This window comes from Ursus maritimus, assembly GCF_017311325.1.
Source record: "Ursus maritimus isolate PB19 chromosome X unlocalized genomic scaffold, ASM1731132v1 scaffold_X1, whole genome shotgun sequence".
NCBI classification, from domain to species: Eukaryota; Metazoa; Chordata; class Mammalia; order Carnivora; family Ursidae; genus Ursus; species Ursus maritimus.
In genome coordinates, this window is record NW_024423319.1 from 54,861,740 (window position 1) to 54,883,863 (window position 22,124).

The window sequence follows — 22,124 nt, forward strand, 5'->3', positions numbered from 1 at the left end:
AAAAAATAAAACCAAGTTAAATGAGTCATTATGAATTAAATAATTAAAATAAATTTACTTAGAAAAACCACTAAGATTGTTAGAAGAAAATAATGATGAATGTAGTTAAGATATCCACTAAATTTTTAAGTGATCAAGGAGAAGCACTATTATTTGGTCTCCAAATGGCCATTCAATGCACCACAGGCAGGATAGTTTTAAAAAAAACACTGTCTGATAATTGGACTCCAGATATTTCCTTTGAATACATTTTTGAAAGAAAGAGATAAAATATTGTGTAAAAATACTTAATAATAATCATTAAGCTGCAATTTTTAATAAATATATTACATATAATATATATATAGTGCAAATATTTCAAAACATGATTACATATTCTGCAAAAAGAGCTAGATGATCCTTAGTTACCTTTAACAAGTTTTATTTTATCAGGAGCGGTGCAATAGTTAGAAAAGTTTTAGAACCTTTCGGTTATATTTCAATACTCTTTTTCAAAATTCAGCAATATATGGAGGTACAAAATTGATCTTAAAATGATACAATTTAATGCTCAGAATTTTTAATTAAAAATTGAATTTTTACATTTTTGAATTATTTGAATTGGTCTCTTCATGGCATGTATGGTATGCTCAGAAAAGAGGGATAGAATTTAAACAAATGAGTCTATTTTGCTCATTCATTTGCATAATTCAATGTATATTTACAATGGGATTCTCTATTTATTGTTCTCAGCCTACTAAACCCCAACACATAATCTCCATTAAGGTCAGACTCATTCCTGTAAGGATGAAAGGTTAAATATGCACTGACACACCACACACCTCAGCTTTTAAGGGCTAGCAGTGCAGCAAAGGTAGCAAAAGATGTCTGGTACTTTTGGCCAATTTACAAACTTTTGTTTCCAAGACTGACAATCTGGCATAATGAATACATATAGAAAAAAATAATATCACCTATGCCTCACACTGAAAGCAAAGTATTTATGTTACAGTTTAATAGTAACTTTTCAGTTTTATAAAGTAATAGTAGCTCCAGAGTTATTGACATTATAATACTATAGACAATTGAAGTGTTTGGATTTTGTCTATAATATTTTTTGCATTAAGCTGTCAACAGTAATAATGTTTTTCCCAGGTTGTGGAACAGAAAACAGCACAGATCCAAACTCTAAATTTAGGGTGAACTGTTGATACATCAGTGTGGGGACAATTTATCCTATGCTTTCACACAAATTTCCTAAACTGGCCCAACCTAATGGTGCACAGTACAAAGTAGCCTTGGAATTTGGGTTTCAAATAAGGAGCCTCAAGAGTTAGTTTGGGAAGAAAAAGCTAGATATTATTATTTTCCAAGCTCAAGTAACAACTCAATTCATACATGTTTCCTTCATGCAGTCTTATATTTTATAAAATAAATATGCCAAATTTAAACTATTGAAGAAACTAAGATGTGAAGGAATATTTCTGGGATGTAACTTAGATAGGATAGTGTAGGAGATAGATGATGATGTAAGATACAGTTACCCAGGAGTAGCCTAAGAAGAGAAAGATAAAAGGACATAGAGATCTGGAACCTTGGAATGCCATGGAAGCAGGCAGCTTCATAGTTTTGTCCACTTTTCCCCTTCTCTATCACTGACAAAAGGAATCAAATTTGTGGTCATTCCATTGAATTCAACAGCTAATGTGTATGTGACAGATACACACTCCCTAAGCAGGGCTGTGTTATAGAAAAAGCCAAAGGTAAATCCGCTAGCACTTGTTAAAATATCTTTGGCTTGATAATAAGATACACTAAAGTGGCCTATTTTATTTTATATTTCATTTTAAAGGTTGTTATTTATTTATTATTTCTCTCACCCATTACATCTTTGTAATAATATCTGTAGCTCATAGGCTTCTGAGGATTAATTTCATAAAAAACATATTTGTTATGTAATTATTTTGGCAAATCAACAAATTTGTTGATCAAATGAAAATAATTCTTTTTTAGATTTCCATTACAGATATTTTGTAAATGATGCAAAAAAATGATTTTTATTCTTTTATTTTTCCCAAATAAAGAATTTAAATGTTTTCTCACTGACATGTGTTTTTTTTTTTTATGTTCACTTTGTTTTCCAATTTTAAAGCGTATTTTCAATTTGGAAATAAACACAATAAATATTGCACAGTCTGTTATTTGATAGGAAAAAAAATAAATGATATTATATCTTTGAATACAGAATGTGTGTTCCTTGCTTCAAATGAAAATAGACCATTTATTACCATAAAATATCATGGCATGAAAGGATTTCATGGCTACAGTGCTCAATGGGAATACACTATCTAAAAATGTATTAATCTTTTGAGATGTGAACACCTGCACCTTTGTATTTTTTCTTTAAAATATGCGTTACACTTTTACTATGTACCACCTTGATTATCTTTAGGAAAAAATATTAACAGCTTGCATCCTCATACCAATGCCCAGTTACAAATTCCAAATGTTTTGTCACATTTCTTGTGAGCAATGCCATCTGCCAGAGGTGGCATTTCATGGCTATTTACTCTGACTCCCTCCAAGAATTCATCTGCCATTATCTAATGCTGCCTGAATAAAGGGGATTAAGACTCTGATACAACAGAGACTATTGATAATTTGGTATAATTGGGAAGAAATGAAGATAAATGAGGTTGAGAATGGAGAGGCAATTAGTTGAGCCGCCTGTACAGCTGTGTTCTCAGCCTAGCTCCCCTGGCCTTTTCTTCAGTGAGGTATGTGCAAATTAACCATAATGACAAATACACACTTTCCAAAGCTCTTGTACTTTGTAAAACTTGAGAATTCACTTTTCACTTCTGATAACTGAGTTAGTTGTTTGGTAAAGTTGTTTTAACATGGTCTTTTAATGTCCATATCACACAGGACTACTGCACCTGCTATACTTTAGGAATAATCCACCCTACACCCTATTTCCTTGTTCTCAGTTGATGTCAGGCTACTGTTTACAACCTCAGTACATTGAGGATCTAAAGCCTATTTTGCCTTAATTGTAGTCCGGTGTTTAGGACAGAGTGGCAATGTTTTCCTTTTTACATGATTAGAAGCCAAGAGTTGATGAAAAGAAGCTTCTCTTTTGATTTTAGGAATATAGTCTACAAATAGCATCCTTTTTGAGAGTTTTCAATGAAAAGGTAGAGCCTGCTTTATAAACCAGCTCTAATGGATCTTTAGAGACTGGCAAAACCAATATTTTCATGGATGAAATTTACATATTCATATTAAGGTCATTATTATTATGCTTCCTAAATGAAAATGGCAACTCAGCAAAAAATTAACTACAAAAAAATTTAGGCACTGATTAACTTAATTCTAAGATCCCTTCTCCTAACCACAGAAATGGTTATACCAGGTATTTGGTTAAGATGCTTTCATAGGAACTAAATATTTTGAGGTCTGGTATTTTGATTGGTAGTTTTTCCTCTATTTTGTCATTGAAATTATTCTTATTATTTCTTGTGTTTAATAAAAAATTGTATCACTGTGTGCCTCTCTATTGTTAGTCCTTGTGAGAAAACAATAAATCTGCACTGTTTTAGAATATGTAACTGTACTAATAGAGTGTAGGGTGATGGATTTCTCCCCACATTACAAAAAGGGATGTATCAAGAAAATAAACCCTTCCTCAGTTTTGATTTGTTTCACTCACTTAAGAAACTAGCCTAAAATTATTTATGTCAAAACAAACAGTATACTAGTTACAAATGCTTATCAACTCAGGCAAATGTGTCTAGTAGGATGACTCTTTAAGGTTATATCCTTATTTCTTGAACATCACCAAATTAACCTTTTGATAGTTTCTATCTGAACTGCCCAAAATGGTAGCCATTAGCCAAACGTTGTTATTTAAATTATTTAAATAAATAAAAGTAATAATTCAATTCCTCAATCACAATAGCCACATTTCAAGTGCTATATTAGTCAAATGTGCATGGTGATTATCATATTGGACAGCATGGAAAATAATTTTCATCATTACAGAAAGCTCTGTTGGTCAGTACTGGTCTATATTTCATACTTACTATCTTCCCATTAACACAAATAAGTCAGATTGAACTGTGGACAAAACTATGAATTTAAGAACAAATAAATCAAATACTGAATCTTCAATTTACAAAAAAGTTCAGGGGGTGCCAGAGTGGCTCAGTTGGTTAAGTGTCTGACTCTTGATTTTGGCTCAGGTCATGATCTCAGGGTCATGGGATTGGGCCCCGTGTTGGGCTCCACACTTAGCCCAGAGTCCGCTTGTCCTCTGCTCTTCTGCTCCTCCCCCCAAAAATAAATAAATAAAATCTTTAAAAAAAAGAATTTGGAATTCCTTTAATTTCCTCATTATGAGAGTAAGAAGCTCCAGTTTAAATAGCTTCAGTTGATAAACAATTAGAAAAACATTATGGTGTGTTTACAAAGCACCCATGTCTTTTTAAGGCTTTAGAAAACTTTAGCAAAGTTTATTCTTTTCTCCCTTATGCTGCGCCTTTTATTTCCATGATTTATTCATTACATTACTGGAAGCCTGTATCTCTCTTTCCCCTTCACATATTTTGCCCATCCCCTCCACAACCATTAGTTTATTTTTTTATAGGTCTGGTCCTACTTTTTGTTTGTTTAGTCATTTGTTTTTTTAGATTCTACATAGGAGTGAAATCATATGGTATTTGTTTTTCTCAGTCTGACTTATTTCACTTAGCATAATACCCTCTAGGTTCATCCATGTTGCCACAAATGGCAATAGGTCATCCTTTTTATGGCTATATAATATTCTATTGTAGTATTCCTTAGCTACATCAGTGCCATTTTATCCACAATTCTCCTCAAATGAATCCATTAACCAACATATGAAGTGTGACAATGACAAGCCATCAGAAAGAAGTCTTACATTATCAATTCTGAAAGGAGATGACTGTGATATGCTACAATTTCTAAGGACAGTTTTAGAAATTAATAATCTGCTTAACTGGTCTGAAAATATTATATGTATTAGTACACTAGTTCATCATACTATTTAATGTATGCAGTAATATAATTCCAAAGAAAATCAGAACACATTAATATTTTTGTCAGAATTTTTTTTATTGAGATATGTCTTTTAAAAGAATTTACTGAACATTTAAATATTTATAATGGGACTGATGCTCTGGGTTTATAATAGAATTCAGAGACTAAGGTACAATATATACAATTCTTATTTATAGGCAGTTTTTCTGTAGATATGTTATTATATAATTTTTATATTTTTAAGTTACAAAGACTGCTGATTTAAGACCTATAGCACCTGGATTTATTGTTAAATATTTTACCATCAATTATTATGATTGCAGTTATTACCAAATAGATAGTAGACTCATAGAACATTAGTATATTTCCAACCTCCCAACTGATGATTAAATTCCCACCGAAAGTCCAGCTATCCTCATTCTACCTCCCCCGGGTCTCAGTTTCCCTTTATGTAAAATGATGGAGTTGAGCTGGATGATCTCGCAGGTACATTCCAGCTCTGACATTCTATAATTCTTTAAGTTGTTTCTAAAAATAAATATTTCCTTTCAAATAAGTAGTGTAAGAAAACAAGAAATTAAACACAAAATTTTAGGGAGTGCTTACCTTTGGTGGGGAGGCAGAAGTAGAGGAAAAGGGATGGACATATAAATAGATGCAAGTTTTTGATAATGTTTTAGTTCTTGAGTTGCATGGTGTGTTCACTGACATTTATATTATTGTACTTTATAATTTGCATATGTGTTACATATTTTTACATTTGAATTTTAAAAATATATAATAAAGGGAAAAATACAATAGCATTTGGATGCTCCATTTGGTTCTAAGAAGCAAATTATTTAACAGTAGTGTTACATGAGTGTGTAGAGCAAGACTTCTTTTAAGCAAATACTGATGGGATAGGAGTAAATGATATGTCCAGATTCCCAGAGTGTACAAAGCTAGCTTGAAGCTGTTATTTCTTTATAAGATAGAAATCTTGTATTTTCAAATAAGACAAACCAAAATCTAGAAAAGTAACTGATTTGTAATTTGTGCAATGTCATTCTTAAGGAGAAAAGATAAACACTGGATACCCAAAATATTTCTATTCACAATGATGTTATTTACCCTTAATAAGCTCAACATCTTAATGAGTAGTCTTGATTTATATCGAACATCATTGTAGTATTGATTTACATTGAACATCATTCTAGTCTGCTCTTTTGACCATTCAGCTGTAAAAGATGAAAAAACAACCATACAGGGGCACCTGGGTGACTCATTTGTTTAAGTGTTGGGCTTTGGCTCAGGTCATGATCTCATGGGTTGTGGGACTGAGGCCCACAACTGGCTCCATGCTCAGTGGGTAGTCTGCTTGAAGATACTCTCCATCTGCCCATCTCCCCACTCACACACATTCTTTCACTCAAATAAATAAATAAATCTTTTAAAAAACAAAACAAAAACAAACAAACAAAAAAACAAGCATACATATACACCAGTAAAAATCAGTTCAAGATGGAGCAAGCTCAACAGTGAAGCGTTTACAACCTTCTTTTCTGGTAAAACACTTGGACATTTACAGTGAATTGTGACTTTCAAAGTTGTCAAATGAGAGATTGTGGCTAGGTAAGGATAAGTGATTTCTCTTTTGAGTGTCTGTAAAGGTGATTTTCAAACAACAGTAATAAATGATGCCCTCTGAATGCATATGTAAAAATGAACCAGTGATGAAGCTTGGCTGTCACTGAAAGTGCAAAGAAAAGACCAGAAGGTTGCAAGAAGTCTTTACAGTTCTGGGGAACTATGTAAGAAACAAAATTATCCAAAGATCCTTCTTCTATAACAATTTTGGTGTCAATGTTAATAAGCTAAAAGTAGCTAAATTGATATTACTAAATTAATGCTTTTTTTCCTTAGCACAATGCATAGATTTTAACAGAAAAGCTAATGTGGAATATAGCTGATCTTCATTGAATTAGCAGCTATCACATATATACAATTAGGATCACTGAGAATTGTGATGCTAGAAAATAATTATATTTATTTCTAGCTTTATCTAGTCCATTTTATACTCATATAATATATATGAGATAGTCTTTTATCAGTGTACTACATAAAATTCAATTAGGTCACTAAAAATTGAACATTCAATGCAAGTGAATATGTTTTAGGCATTTGGATTGTGAGGCTATTACTATTGACATCCTTAATATATCTTTTTAAAAACACCCTATTCCCATTTCTTTCTGTTACCAGCAATTCTGTCTGCACCAAATGGATAGAGAGCATTGACTCCACAATGTAGCCACAATAAGGGGTGAATGAAAATATGCTGGTTAGTTTGGTCATCACAACATTGTCCATGCCCTATTCCTTCATGTCCTAGATAAGAAGAGAAACAAATTCTAATTTGTGCTTATAGCAACAGTATATTTCAGCTGAAAGTTCTTAAATGATCTTTTCCCCCCACATGCTTAGCTTCCCAATTTTGGCTCCCCCATTGCACCCTAAGGAGTTTACAGCATTAGCGAGGTGTCGTCATCAACTAAATGATCTTTGTTTGTTTGTTTTTGTTGTTGTTTTCTTTTTTCGTATTTCAATTCAATTGACCAACATATAGTACATCATTAGTTCCAGATATAGTGTTCAATAATTCATCAGTTGTGTATAACAACCAGTGCTCATGACTTCACATTAAATGATCATGTTTTGGATGGACAAAACTGAGATTCACACAGATGAGAATTAAGATCATACTATCACATAGTGGCTGAACTGCTAAAACCTCTTTCTATTCATCGGTCAAAAAGATAGGTAGAGAGGTGTGTCCACATTAGGACACAGGGGTTCTTACAACGAGTGGACCACAAAATCTGGGGTTTAAGAAGTCTGCACCATGGCTGGTGTTGAGTCTGGTGGGCATTGCAATGCTCCTGTGGAGGAGGGCAGAAGCCCAGGAGCAGATGGTGTCATTAGAGACTCCCCTGAGATGCACTGGGAGAGAGAGTCCCCCCTTCTTAGAGTGCATCTGGGAAAGGTGGTATTGCCTCTCAGGGGACAAAAGACCTGGTGGACACCATTGTTCCACTCTACCCCTTAAGCTTAGGGGTAGAGACACTTGCCAAGGGCAGCTTATCTGGTCTTGGGCTTTTTGCTGTGCTTTACTCTAAACTCAACTCCTACACATTGGTGCAACTGCCCTTCTGGGACAAACTGTCACCAGCTCCAGTGTGGCAAGTCCCTCCCCTAGAAGGCCAGCATGGATCCTCACTGCACCAGGTCCCTAAAGCTTGAAATTTTAAAACTCAGCTTGTGTTTCTGAGATACAACACAGGTGCACAATGATGCAAGGTGGGCAGATGGCCCAGACATAGAGGGCGAATGTGGGGATCTGAGGGACATCTGAGACACATGAGGAAAGATTATTTGATCTTCTATGAAGGCTTTCTGGAGAGTAGATAGAATCAAAAGACAAGGGACAGGGCTTGTGCCATTTTCTTCCCCCTCCCATCAACATGAACTGATTTTATCAACAGTGAAGGTCTGAGCCACTTACACCAAGTCATACCTTATTTGTGCACTGCAGGTGCTTCTTTTCTAGGGCAAGTGTGAGAACCAGAGCAGCGGTCCCCTCCCCCAAAAGAAGAACACAAAGTCGACTGACCATAGAACACTACAAAGCTTCAGTTCTAATGGAAATAGGATCAGGCCTCTTCTAACAAGCAGACCAAAACACACCTATTTAAAACTTACCACATTCTGAGCAAGGTACAAACACTTTCCATGGCAGGCAAGGAGGAGCCATACAGAGAACTGGCCTGGGAGAAAAAGAAGTCAAACACAGCAGCAGAGTACACACAGCATACACCAGAGACACCTCTTGAAGCACTGGGTCCTGGACAGTATATGACTTCTTCTTAATAAAGGAATTACTCTCAGGAGCATAAAACATAACAGTCTTTCCTAACACAGAATAAGACAGACACCTAAACAAAATGCCAAGAGGGAGGAATTATCACAAAGGAAGGGTCAAGAAAAGGTCATGGCCGGGATCTAATTGAAACAGATTTAATATACCTGATCCAGAATTTAAAGCAGCAATCTTACGGTTACTAACTGAGCTTGAGAAAGGCATAAGAGACACCAGGAAGTCCCATACTATATAGATAAAAGACCTAAAAACTAGTCAGGATTAAATAAAAAGTGTTATAACTGAGATGTGAAACTGACTAGATGCAATGACCATAAGGATGGAAGAAGCAGAGAAATGAATAAGTGATATAGAAGATAAAATTATGGAAAACAATGAAACTGAAAAGAAGAGGGAAAGAAAAATATTGGATCATGAATGTAGACTTAGGGAACTCAGTGATTCCATAAAGCTTAAAAACATTTAGATCATAAGAATCCCAGAAGTGGGACAGAGGGGAAAAGAAGTAGAAGGTTTAGTTAAACAAATTATGGCAAAAAATTTCCCTAATCTGGGGAAGGAAACAGACATTCAAATCCAGAAGGAAGAGAGAATTCCCATCAAAATCAAGAAAAGCAGGACAACACCAAGAATACTGTAGTAAAATTTGTAAATTACAGAGATAAGGAAAAACTCCTAAAAGCAGCAAAAGAAAAGAAATCCCTAAATTATGAGGGAATGCAACTAAGTTACCAGTAGATCTGGCCACGGAAACTTGGCAGGCAAGAAGAGAGTGGCATGATATATTCAACACACTGAATGGGAAAAACATGCAGACAAGAATATTCTCTCCAACAAGGCTGCCATTCATAATAGAAGAAGAGATAAAGAGTTGCCCAAACAAAATTTAAAGGAGTTCATGACTACTAAACCAGCACTGCAAGAAATATTAATGATAACTCTTTGAGTGGTAAAGAAGGACCAAAAGCAACAAAGAAAGGAACAGAGAAAATCTCCAGAAACACCAACTTTACAGGTAATACAGTGTCAATAAATTCGTATCTATCAATAATCACTCTGAGAGTAAATAGACTAAATGCTCCAATCAAAGGACATAGGTTATCAGAATGGAAAAAAAAAACAATCTGTATGCTACAAGAGACTCATATTAGATGCAAAGACATTTACAGATTGAAAGTGAGTGAATGGAGAACCATTTATCATGCAAATGGACCTCAAAAGAAACCTGAAGTACCAATACTTATATCAGACAAACTGGATTTTAAACCAAAGACTGTAACCGGAGATGATGAAGGGCACTGTATCAAAATAAAGAGGTCTATCCAACAAGATCTAACAATTGTAAATGTTTATGCCCCCAACTTGAGAGCACCCAAATATATAAAACAATTAATAACAAACATAAAGAAACTCATTGATAATAATAAAATAATAGTAGGGTTACTTTAATACCCCACTTACTTCAATGGATGGATCATCTAAAGAGAAAATCAACAAGGAAACAAGGGCTTGGAATGACACACTGGACCAGATGGACTTAACATATACAAATATATATGAACGTATATGATACATACAACAGATGAACTTAACAGATATATTAAGAATACTTAATTAAGAATACTTCATCCTAAAGCAGCAGAATACACATTCTTTTAGAGTGAACATGGGACATTATCCAGAATAGATCACATACTGGGTCACAAATCAGGCCTCAACATATACAAAAAGATTGAGACCATGCCATGCATATTTCCAAACACAATGCTATGAATATGAATGCAGTCAGTAGAAAAAAATTGGAAAGACCACAAATACATGGAAGGTAGGGAATATCCTACTAAAGAATGAATGGGTTAACCAGGAATTAAAGAAGAATTTTTTTAAAAAGTCATGGAAACAAGTTGGAAGAAAGGGATAAAGAAAGGGGGGTAATCAGAAGGGGGAGTGAAGCATGGGAGACTATGGACTCTGAGAAACAAACTGAGGGCTTCAGAGGGGAGGAGGGTGGGGGGATGGGATAGACTGGTGATGGGTAGTAAGGAGGGCACGTATTGCATGGTGCACTAGGTGTTATACGCAACTAATGAATCATCAAACTTTACATTGGAAACCAGGGATGTACTGTATGGTGACTAACATAATGTAATAAAAAAACATTAAAAAAAAAGTCACGGTAACAAGTTAAAATGAAAACACAATGGTACAACACCTTTGGGATGCAGCAAAAGTGGCCTTAAGAGGAAGGACACAGCAATACAGGCCTACCTCAAGAAGCAAGAAAAGTCTCAAAAATACAATCTTACACTTAAAGGAATTAGAAAAAAAAAAACAATGAAGCCTAAAGCCAGGAGGAGGAGGGAAATAATAAAGATTAGAGCAGAAATAAATGATATAGAAGAAACAAAACAAAGCAAAAACAAAACCCAGGAGAACAGATCAATGAAACTGGGATCTGGCTCTTTGAAAGAATTAATAAAATTGATTAACCCATAGCCAGACTGTCAAAAAGAACAGAGAAAGGACACAAATAAATAAAATCACAAATGAGAGAGGAGAGATCACAACCAACACCACAGAAATACAATTATAAGAGAATATTATGAAAAATTATATGCCAACAAATTGGGCAATCTGGAAGAAATGGACAAATTCATAGAAACATACAAACTAAAAAACCTGAAACAGGAACAAATAGAAAAATTGGACAGACCTATAACCAGCAAAGAAGTTGAATCAGTAATCACAAATCTCCCAACAAACAAAAGTCCAGGGACAGATGGCTTCCCAGGAGAATTCAACCAAACATTTAAAGAAGAGTAATACGTATTCTCAAATTGCTCCAAAACAAAGAAATGGAAGGGAATTTTCCAAACTTAATCTACCTTGATTCCAAAACCAGAAAAGGCCCCAATAAAAAGGAGAAGTGCAGGCCAATATCCTTGATGAATATGAATACAAAAAATCTCAACAAAATACTAGCAAATCAAATCCAACAGTACATTAAAAGAATTATTCACCACGATCAAGTGGGCTTTATTCTTAGGCTGCAAGTGTGATTCAATAATTGCAAATCAATATGATACACCAAATTAATAAAAGAATGGATAAAGACCATATGATCCTCTCAATAGATGCAGAAGAAGCATTGGAAAACATACAACATCCATTCTTGATGAAAACCCCCAAACAAGTAGGGATAGAGGGAACATATGCAACACCATAAAGGCCATATACAAAAGACCCACAGCTAATATACTTAATGGGGGCACTTCTCCTCTCTGGTCAGGAACAAGACAGGCATGTCCACTCTCACCAACCTTATTTAACAAAGTACTGGAATTCCTAACCTTAGCAACCAGACAACAAAAAGAAATAAAAAGCATCCAAATCAGCAAGGAAAAAATCAAAGTAAGTTTCTTTTCCTTCCTTCCTTCCTTCCTTCCTTCCTTCCTTCCTTCCTTCCTTCCCTTCCTTCTCTCTTTCTTTTTCTTTCTTTCTTTCTTTCTTTCTTTCTTTCTTTCTTTCTTTCTTTCTTTCTTTCTTTTTCTTTCTCTTTCTTTCTTTCTTTTATTTTACAGAGAGGGAACACAAGCAGGAGGGGATGAGTGGGAGGGAGAGAGAAATCCAAGTAGATTCCCTACTGAGTGCAGAGCCTGATGCAGGGCTCGATCTCACTATCCTGAGATCATGACCTGAGTTCAAAGCAAGAATTGGTCATTTAACTGATGAGTGACCCATGAGCCCCTCAAACTTTAATTATTTACAAACAACATGGTACTCTACCAAGAAATTGTTATAACTGATACACAAATTCAGCAAAGTCACAGGATACAAAGTCAGTGTACAGAAATCTGTTGCATTTCTATACACCTACAATGAAACAGCAGAAAGAGAGTTCAAGGAATCCATCCCATGTACAATTGCACCAAAACACATACAATACTTAGAAATAAGCTTAACCAAAGAGGTAAAAGATCTGTACTCTAAAAACCATAAGACACTTATAAAAGAAATTGGACATGACACAAAGAAATGGAAAAACATTCCATGCTCATGGATTGGAAGAATATTGTTAAACTGTCTATACTACCCAAAGCAATCTACACATTTAATGTAATCCCTATCAGAATACTACCAGCATTTTTCACAGAGCTATAACAAATAATCCTAAAATTTGAATGGAACCGCAAAAGATCCCAAAAAGCCAAAGCAATCTTGAAAAAAAGAAACAAATCTGGAGGCAGCACAAGTTATATTACAAAGCTGTAGTCATCAAGACAGTATAGTACTGGCACAAAAAAGATGCACAGATCGATGGTACAGAATAGAAAATCCAGAAATTGACCAACAACTATATGGTCAACTAATCTTTGACAAACCAGGAAAGAATATCTAATAGAAAAAAGACAGTCTCTTTAACAAATGGTGTTTGGAAAACTGGGCAGCCACATGCAGAAGAATGAAACTGAACCACTTTCTTACACAATACACAAAAATAAATTCAATATAGATGAAAGAGCTAAATGTGAGACAAGAATATCAAAACCTTGAGGCAGCAACCTGTTTGACACGGGCTGTGGCAAGGTCTTACTAGACACATTGCTGAAGGCAAGGGAAACAAAAGCAAAATGAACTATTGGGAGTTTATCAAAATAAATAGCTTTTGCACAGCAAAGGAAACAATCAAGAAAACTAAAAGGTAACCTAAGGAATGAAGAAAATAATTGCAAATGACATATTTGATAAAGGGTTAGTATACAAAATATATGAAGGACTTAGAAAATTCAACACCCATACAATGAATAACCCAATAAAAATGGGCAGAAGCCATGAATATGTATTTTTTCCAAAGAAGACATCAACATCACTCATTATCAGTGAAACAGAAGTCAAAACTACAATGAGATATCACCTCACACCTGTTAGAATGGCTAAAATCAACAACACAAGAAACAGCAGGTGCTGGTGAGGATGTGGAGAAAAGGGAACCCTATTGTACTGTTGGTGGGAATGCAAACTGGTGCAGCCACTCTGGAAAACAGTATGGAGATTCCTCAGAAAGTTAAAAATAGAACTATCCCATGACCCAGAAATTATATTAGTAGGTATTTACCCAAAGGATACAAAAATATTGATTCAAAGGGATACGTGTGCCTTGATGCTACTATGTTAATAGCAGCATTATCAACAAGAGCCAAATTATGGAAAGAGCCTCAGTGCCCACTTATAGATGAATGGATAAAGAAGTGATATATATAGATATATATATATATAATGGAATATTACTAAGCCATCAAAAAGAATGAAATCTTGCCATTTGCAGTGACATGAATGGAGCTAGAGTGTATTATGCTAAGTGAAATAAGTCAGTCAGAGAAAGACAAATACCATATGATTTCACTCATATGTGGAATTTAAGAAACAAACAGATGAACATAAGGGAAATGGAAAAAAAAAAGAGACGGAGACAAACCATAAAAGAGACTCTTAAGTGTAGAAAACAAATTGAGGGTTGTTGGTGAGGAGGTGGGGGGGTGGGCTAAATGTGTGGTCGGTATTAAGTATGGTAGTTGTGAGCATTGGGTGTTCTATGTAAGTGGAGAATCACTAAATTTTACTCCTGAAACTAATATCTCACTATCTGTTAACTATGAATCTAGATATAAACATGAAAAATAAAAAGTATAGATCCTATACTCTAATACTTTCAGTTTTTTTAAATGTTCTCCAAATTCTCTATGATCACTTTTTTACATTACCTGCCATGCCTAATGCTTGAGTTTCCCTGTACTAATGCTCCCATCACTAAGACAAAGCCTATCTTTCATTGGAAGTTATCCAAAATAACCCGTTGTTAAGAACTACTGTAATAGACTGATTGACTTTTCTTGCAGTAGTAAATCACAGCAACAAATTTAATTTTTTCCTTGGAAGTTTCTAAATCAAAAGTTATTACAGAATTGTTCATCTTAACTATTTTATCTTTAAGCATACTTTCCTGTAGGCTATTTAGAAGACAAAACAATGTTNGTTATAAAATTTCCATCTATGTATTTATTTTGGACATTGCAGGGGAATGTAGTTCTTTGTTTCTAATTGGCAAAAAAAATTTTTTTGTCAATAATGAAGACAGAGCTAGAATTACAGTGTGTCCTACAGTATATTAATCCATAGGACTTTCAGTTATATATTAAATGAAATGGCATACTACACAATCAGCATCCAGTAAATATTTATTGACTACCAACTATATTCCAGAAACAGCTGCCAAATTTGATACAATTGATCTATCCTTTACATATTTTTCATACCAAATTTATGTATGAGACTGTTCTAGGCTAATGAATATAAACAGGAAAACTAGACAATTATCACATTGCTGCAAAGTATAAGGAGCTTTCTAGTATTTCATAATGGAACAGCTAGAATCCCTAGAGTTAATTTGTACATTTGAACGCAAACAGGTCATTTCATTAGCTCTTATAGCTAACATATTATGTGTGCCAATAACAAAGACATTGTTTTTAAGAAGTGGAAAAAGAAAATCTAATGATAACCATATATATGTGTCTGTGTTTGCAATATATTGCCAGAAGGGAGGCAAACAGCACACCACTTGCTTTTAATCTTAAGAAACAAGGATTTTATAATTGTTGCTCTGTCACTGATATGATCTTTGATTTCTTTTGCAAAGAAAGAGTAGGGAACCCATTGATGGTCTAATGTTTCATGGGAAAAAAAGCTAGTTATCATAGCAAATAAAGATTCTGTTCACCATTATCAAATTGAAATCTACTTGATTGCTTTGCAATGTTAGCAGAATCATGAACCCACTGTTTGGGAAAATTTCCTTTCTCATTACATTGTGTTCCTACCCATTATGAAGTCACCAAAAGCTATTAACCTGTATATTGATGAAACCATAGGTGTTCTCGCTTTAATTTCTCCACCATGAGCTATTTTGCCATGGGAGAATGTTGTCTTTGGAGTTTAAAGTAATGTATTGACTTATGTACTATCTATTTGAACTTAGCCAAATTGCTGAGCCTCTTCGGGTTTTGGTTTCTTCAACTACCAAAATGTAATAATACCTGTTCTATTTACTTTGCAGAATTTTTGTGATAATCAAAGGAAATAAATAGGTGTGAGACTGCTTTGTGAGCTAAATTGCTAAACAAATTTGAGCTTCCAAATAAGGGCCTCACAATATTTTTTCTCTTTTCCCAAGTCTTGGATCTACTAAGAAGAGTTCAACGCATGAATTAGAAAGCAAAGGAATGCAGTAACAACTAAATTGATCATCATATACTATTAAGTATGTACTAATCAAAATCTCTAAGAAAGTGTCCAACCATTCTTACTACCATAAATGTCAATAATACATGTGTTTTGGAGGGAAGATGAAACCTATCTATAATACATTTCTTTGTAAGACTTTTTTGTGGCTCCTGGAGTCCATTAGCATTAAATGGAAAAAGATGTAAAATTTACAAACATTACTAAATCTTTAGTGACCAGAATGATTTGTGGCAGTAGCATTTACTGACAATGAAGAACATGATGTACAGAATAGCTGTTGCACTCAGTCTGTCCAGTCTTTAAATTCTTTGGTTTGAAGATAAAATTGTTCTTTAAAAGAAGGTATTATTTTGTGTGATCATGCTAATGTAAAATACATGCTTCAGTAATATGGTCTCTGGCACTTAATTAAACTTCTCTATTTAGTCTTTGCAATAACATTCAAAGATCATTATCAGGAACAAAGCAACAAATATAAAACCCTTGTTTCCTAAAATTAAACACAAGATACATGCCCTTTCCTTCCCCCACTACAGTCAGTATATTGAAAGTAACACTAAAATATTTGGATTGGAAGTTTTTATTAGATCTTATTTTCCTCCTTTTAAAAATCAATTTCTTTGTTCTTGCACACATCTCCTGTCAATAAAATGAAAAATGATATAGATTTAGGAGGATAGTGGTCTCAGTGTAGCATCTCTCATATTATTATTCCAGTATCATCTGTTACAAAGTAAGACCAATTCCCACATCTAATTACAAACAGGATTTCAGAGTCATTAAACAAAATACATTTCCATTAGTGCTGCTGTAAGATGATAGAGAAAAAATGAAGATTAGTTCATGTTCCACCTTTGTTTTTCAAGCTTTGAAGATTTAGACCTCTGTACTCAGACACCATAAATTTGTGGAGAATCAACAAGGTGATAGACATGTAAAAATGCTTCATTCTTCTAAACAGTTTAACTACACTACTTGCATTTTGTCATTAGTTTTTGTTCCATTGTATTTAGTTCTGATAGTAAAAATAGCAAGAAACTGAAAGCTTCCTTCCTTATTACTTGGAAGGTGCCTGGAGGTATGTCCTTGTGCTCTACAAAGAATTGTTCTACATATCTCAAAGTAAATTTGGTACAACAAAGCTTACATAAGAAAATGGATTACTTGCAAGTAGGTAATCTTGATTCAATGAGACAAAGTTTTTTTTCTGCTATAAAATGCAGTGTCTGTTTTTAGAATGCAAGAAGGTTATAGACTAGATAAATAAAGTAAAGTAGATCATACAATATGCTTAAATGGCTGAAATACAAACTAAGAGGTATATATTTTCCTTCAATGAATGCATGCCAGTCCATTAACATTAATGCTTCCAGGGAGGACTATACCTTGAAGTATTGCTGAATGACTGAAGTACACAATCAATGGCATTTTATTTAGTTACAGCTTTTCTTATGGAAAGTCTGTTTAGATAGTTCAAAGAGACCTTTAATGTTTTGCTGCTCATAGTATGTTAAGACATATAGTTCATGAAGATCAGAGCTTTTCTAAACTGGAGGAAGATAAATAGAATTGATCTGGTTGTATAAGTAAAGGAGAGAGAAGGTTTCTCATTTCAGTTTTAACTCTTTCAAGAACAATGATAAGCCCAATTCTTATTCTATCATATATTAATGATTTTACCCTTTTATTTTGGGGGTCGTTGGACCAGGACTATGTTTTTTTTTGCCATGTGCTGTTGAGATGCATTATATAGCAATTCAGCATTATCTCATGTGTATTAAGAAGATGTATTCTAGTTATAGTAGTATTCTAGAAAAGAAACAGAAGGTTGATAATCAAACCATATGTGCATTATTAGTTTTCTAAAATTTATTTATAGGCAGTCTCTGAACTAAATGGCCACCCTTACATATGTATAGAACATTTCTCTTGCTCCCTTCTGAAATTAGAGTGCTGGAATAACCAGTTACCCTATACCCAAAGGTAGAATTACCATAGCTGGTATTGACCTTAAATGTCCCCCACTTCTTATTTTTATATATGTTTTAAAAAAGCACACAGAGGGTCAGATACAGGAAGAAAATTGCTTCTTGGCAGACATGGTTCTAGAACCCAGATCTCCTAATATCCAATGATCATTTGGCTTCCTCTGAGACCTTGCAACTTAGTTTCAAATGCATCCTCTTATTTTTCCTTATTTCCAAACCATCCTGACAGTTCTTGTTTCTTGCCTGAAGGTAGGGATTCAGCCTGCTCAAATGTAATCCAATTATCTACAATCCACACAAATACTTTATAAATTTAAGTATGTACCAAATGTATTTTCATAAATAATTTTAACAGATATTGATAACATCCAAAATGGGAAATAATCAGAAATTGTCAGGAAGATTTTGCCTAGGAGGGATATGTCTCTCTTCTTTTTCTCTTTTCTCTCTCTTTCTCTGTCTCACACACTTCCAGAAACATTATTTCAGTATATGAAATGCTATTAATATACCCAGCAGGTAATTCCAAAAGTAGACTCAGCTCAGAAATGCAGTAAAAAGAGGATGGTGAAGAGGAAAAGGAGAGGATAGAGTTGGAAACATCATTAAGAAACACAGGAGCTAGGCATAAGTGGTGATTTAGACCTCACACCATTCCACAGGTAGACTGAAAATATCAGTTGAGCTCCCTGAGTGTTTCACTTACTGTGATTCTGCCAGTAGAACTTTCAGATAATGGTGATAATTATGAGTTTTCCAAAAATAAAAAAAAAAGTGTAAATCTATACTCCTACCAAAACAGTCCTCTATGGAACACAAACCCCACAAGAACTTACAAAAAGAAAGTTTAACCATCCATATGCCAAAGTATGCACATCTCTCCATAGAAAGGCTGGAGACCCAGAAATCAGGGGATAACATGTGTTCTACAAATTACTCCTAGGAGCACCTGGGTGGCTCAGTCAGTTAAGCATCTGACTCTTGGTTTCAGCTCAGGTCACAGTCTCAGGGTCATGAGATCAAGCCCCATGCTGGGCTCTGCATTCAGTGCAGAGTCTGCTTGAGATTCTCTTTCTCCCTCTCCTTTTGCCCCCCCACCCCATCCAAAATAAATAAATACATAAAATCTTTTTAAAAAATTACTCCTATGCGTTATTTCCAGTGGTAATATCAAAAAGTTTATAATTTTCTACCAAAGTAAGGTGCAATTTTAAATTGGACCACCTCACTAGGAATCCAACTTTTACAACCTTTCTTGAGACTTTTCCAAAATATAGTGACACCAAAAATCTCATTTTTCAATTTTATGCCATTATTCCTGGTTAGCTAGTTATGTGATTTTTTCCTTTGTTGACTATAAATTAGCAGCTAACATGGAATAGAACTATTTTATTAAAATAGAATATTTTATTAAGATAATATGGAATAGAAGAGTTTTATTAAATGTAAAGACAAACTTATAAATGCACAATGACTTACAGAGAAAAGTCAGGGTATAACCATACTATAGAAAATACTAGGATCACCAGACTGAAAACATAAAAGTCTTGTTTCTATTACCACTAAATTTCTCTTATTGCTAAACTATGTAACTTTAAGGAAGGCACTGGATTTGTTTGTGCCTTTCTTTTCTATACTTTCAACAATAGGAAGAGTATTGGCTTCTTACTTGCCTCACAGGAGTAATATAAAGGCATAAGGAGATCAATAACTATATTTTGGCAATACGTATTTAAAAATAATTAAAATACTATGTCATTTTTATATTAGTAGAGAATAAAACTTTCCATGTTTATAAATGATATAGTACTGTGGTTAAAGCACTAAAACAAAGTATTTTCTCCCGTTTGTTGAAAGAAAATGATTAAGAAAATACTTTGTTCATGGGATAAATGTGTAAAAATAATACATACCTTAACAACCCCAAAACACTCCTGGGAAACCTGCACAGCACTCACAAAGATGAAAAACAGTCTTTCTTTGGTCTTGTCATCTTTAACACTAAAATAACAGCCTAGACATTTTGCTTTTTTAGAATAAAAGATCTACCTCTTTTGCGTTTTGAAGCACTTGAAAATTTAAAAGAGAAAAACTAAAAAATGCTGACCGCATAATAGCTGACTATTCATGGTGGGTGTAGAACATGAAAGGTTACAATATAGATCTGTGCCTACGCATTTCTTTTCAACTTGAACAGCATCCTCCTGCTTCTGCTAACTTGGCAATCATACAGCTGACAGATTTCTGAGTTTTCTAAATAATGCATGGGCTTTTCTTCTAACGTGTCAGTGAAAAAGTATCAATTCTGCCCCAGTGTCATTCATGATGCTGATTTGACTTGACAGCATTCCATTAAACCAATGAGATTTTTTTTCCTTCTTCATGGTTCCTTAAATATGCCTCTGAGTGATGTATTTGTGGTTTTTTAAACAGATTATGAAGGAATCACATTTATAAGAAAACTCCATGGCAGATACAGTTGGAAAAAAAGTTACAAAACAATAAAACTTTATAATAGGACACATTTCCCAATTCTCTTGATTCCTCAAATACCACCCCTCTTACCTCCCCTGCCCCAAAATGAAAGGTCTACACTCAAAAGTTTTGAACTTCTAAGGAAATATCACTGGAATATGTAGTACTGCTTGGTATCTTTCTTGGGAAAGCAAAAACACATTCATTAAATCATGCATGTTAACTTCAGAGACAATACAAGGACTTACTCAGTCCTTTAGGAAAGCAGGACTTTATGAAAGTTTTTTTATGAAACCAAGACAATGAACTGATGCTCCATTGATTATGCCCCAGCAGTATAAATCAGCCTAAAGCCAGAAAGTCTGAGAAGACCATTTGTGCTCTATTTTTAGACTAAGGTATATATTTTTCAGAGAAGCTGCTGCCCCATAAAATGTAAAGCTTGAGCATCCGGAGAAAAAAACTTTTGCCTGGTGGTTAATAATGATTTAGATATAAGTAAGTCCTAGGGGGTTCTAAAGGTTTCTTTGCAAAATTCTGCAAGCCATTTAAGATAAATATTAGGATCTTGTAGTGATCTCCTAGAGGAGGAATTTGTAACTATTCATGACCCAGCTAGAAAGGTTTGACAATTTGATTCAGATCGGAAAAAGAAACCTGGTCTAGGAATGCATCAGGTAAAGTAGACATGGACTCAGTTTGCATGTGAAGAATAATCCTTGTGAAATGACTTTCATTTTGTTGGCAAGAAAGAGAAGTCAAGCATCTTCAATAAAATTTTGAAATACATTTCTTTAGAAAATGTTCTGGGCTCAAAAAAGGGGTAAAATCTGAAACAGAGTTAAGTATTTGGGCCCCCAAATCTCTTTTCACCTAGTTGTACACAATCTCTATCCATTAGCCTTTCTTTGCCCAGGGAACTCCCTCCTTTCATCAGCACCAACTCTCACACTTTCATTCATACTAATATGTAAACAACTGAAAAATGTGAAAATTATAATATCCTAGGGAAATTTAAAATGGACTTTGTACTTTGCATTAGACATGTACTAAGAGAGTTGGCAATGTCAGAAACATTTCCCAGAGACCATGAAATCATCTTACTTACAGATAAAACCAGCTCTGGTGAAGTATCCTATATTACTTGATTAATTAATTTTGCTAAAGGGAAAATGTTCTTTGAGAATCCATGCCCAATCAACTTCCCTCAGTAAGTCAGAAACCAAAACTCTCACACATGAATGAAATACTTCCTACAGTGAGCGCCTACATTAAGTTTCTATATTGAGTTTCTACAGTGACAGTCAGTGGCTTTAATTAAGATTTTAGAAAGTTTCTCCAACTCTATTTTTTTATTCCTGGAGAGTGACTGATTTTCACTGTGTATACGCAGGTGTTATTTT

The 22,124-nt window shown here is 34.3% G+C and overlaps 1 protein-coding gene and 1 non-coding gene across 2 annotated transcripts in view; both read right to left on the reverse strand.

Moving 5' to 3' along the window:
• Positions 1–22,124, reverse strand: part of DACH2 (dachshund family transcription factor 2) — an 835,748-nt gene that overhangs the window by 178,480 nt on the left and 635,144 nt on the right. The window lies entirely within an intron of this gene.
• Positions 7,493–7,572, reverse strand: LOC121103861. Its single transcript, XR_005836151.1, has one exon. It is a non-coding gene; the product is annotated as a small nucleolar RNA SNORD55/SNORD39 (small nucleolar RNA).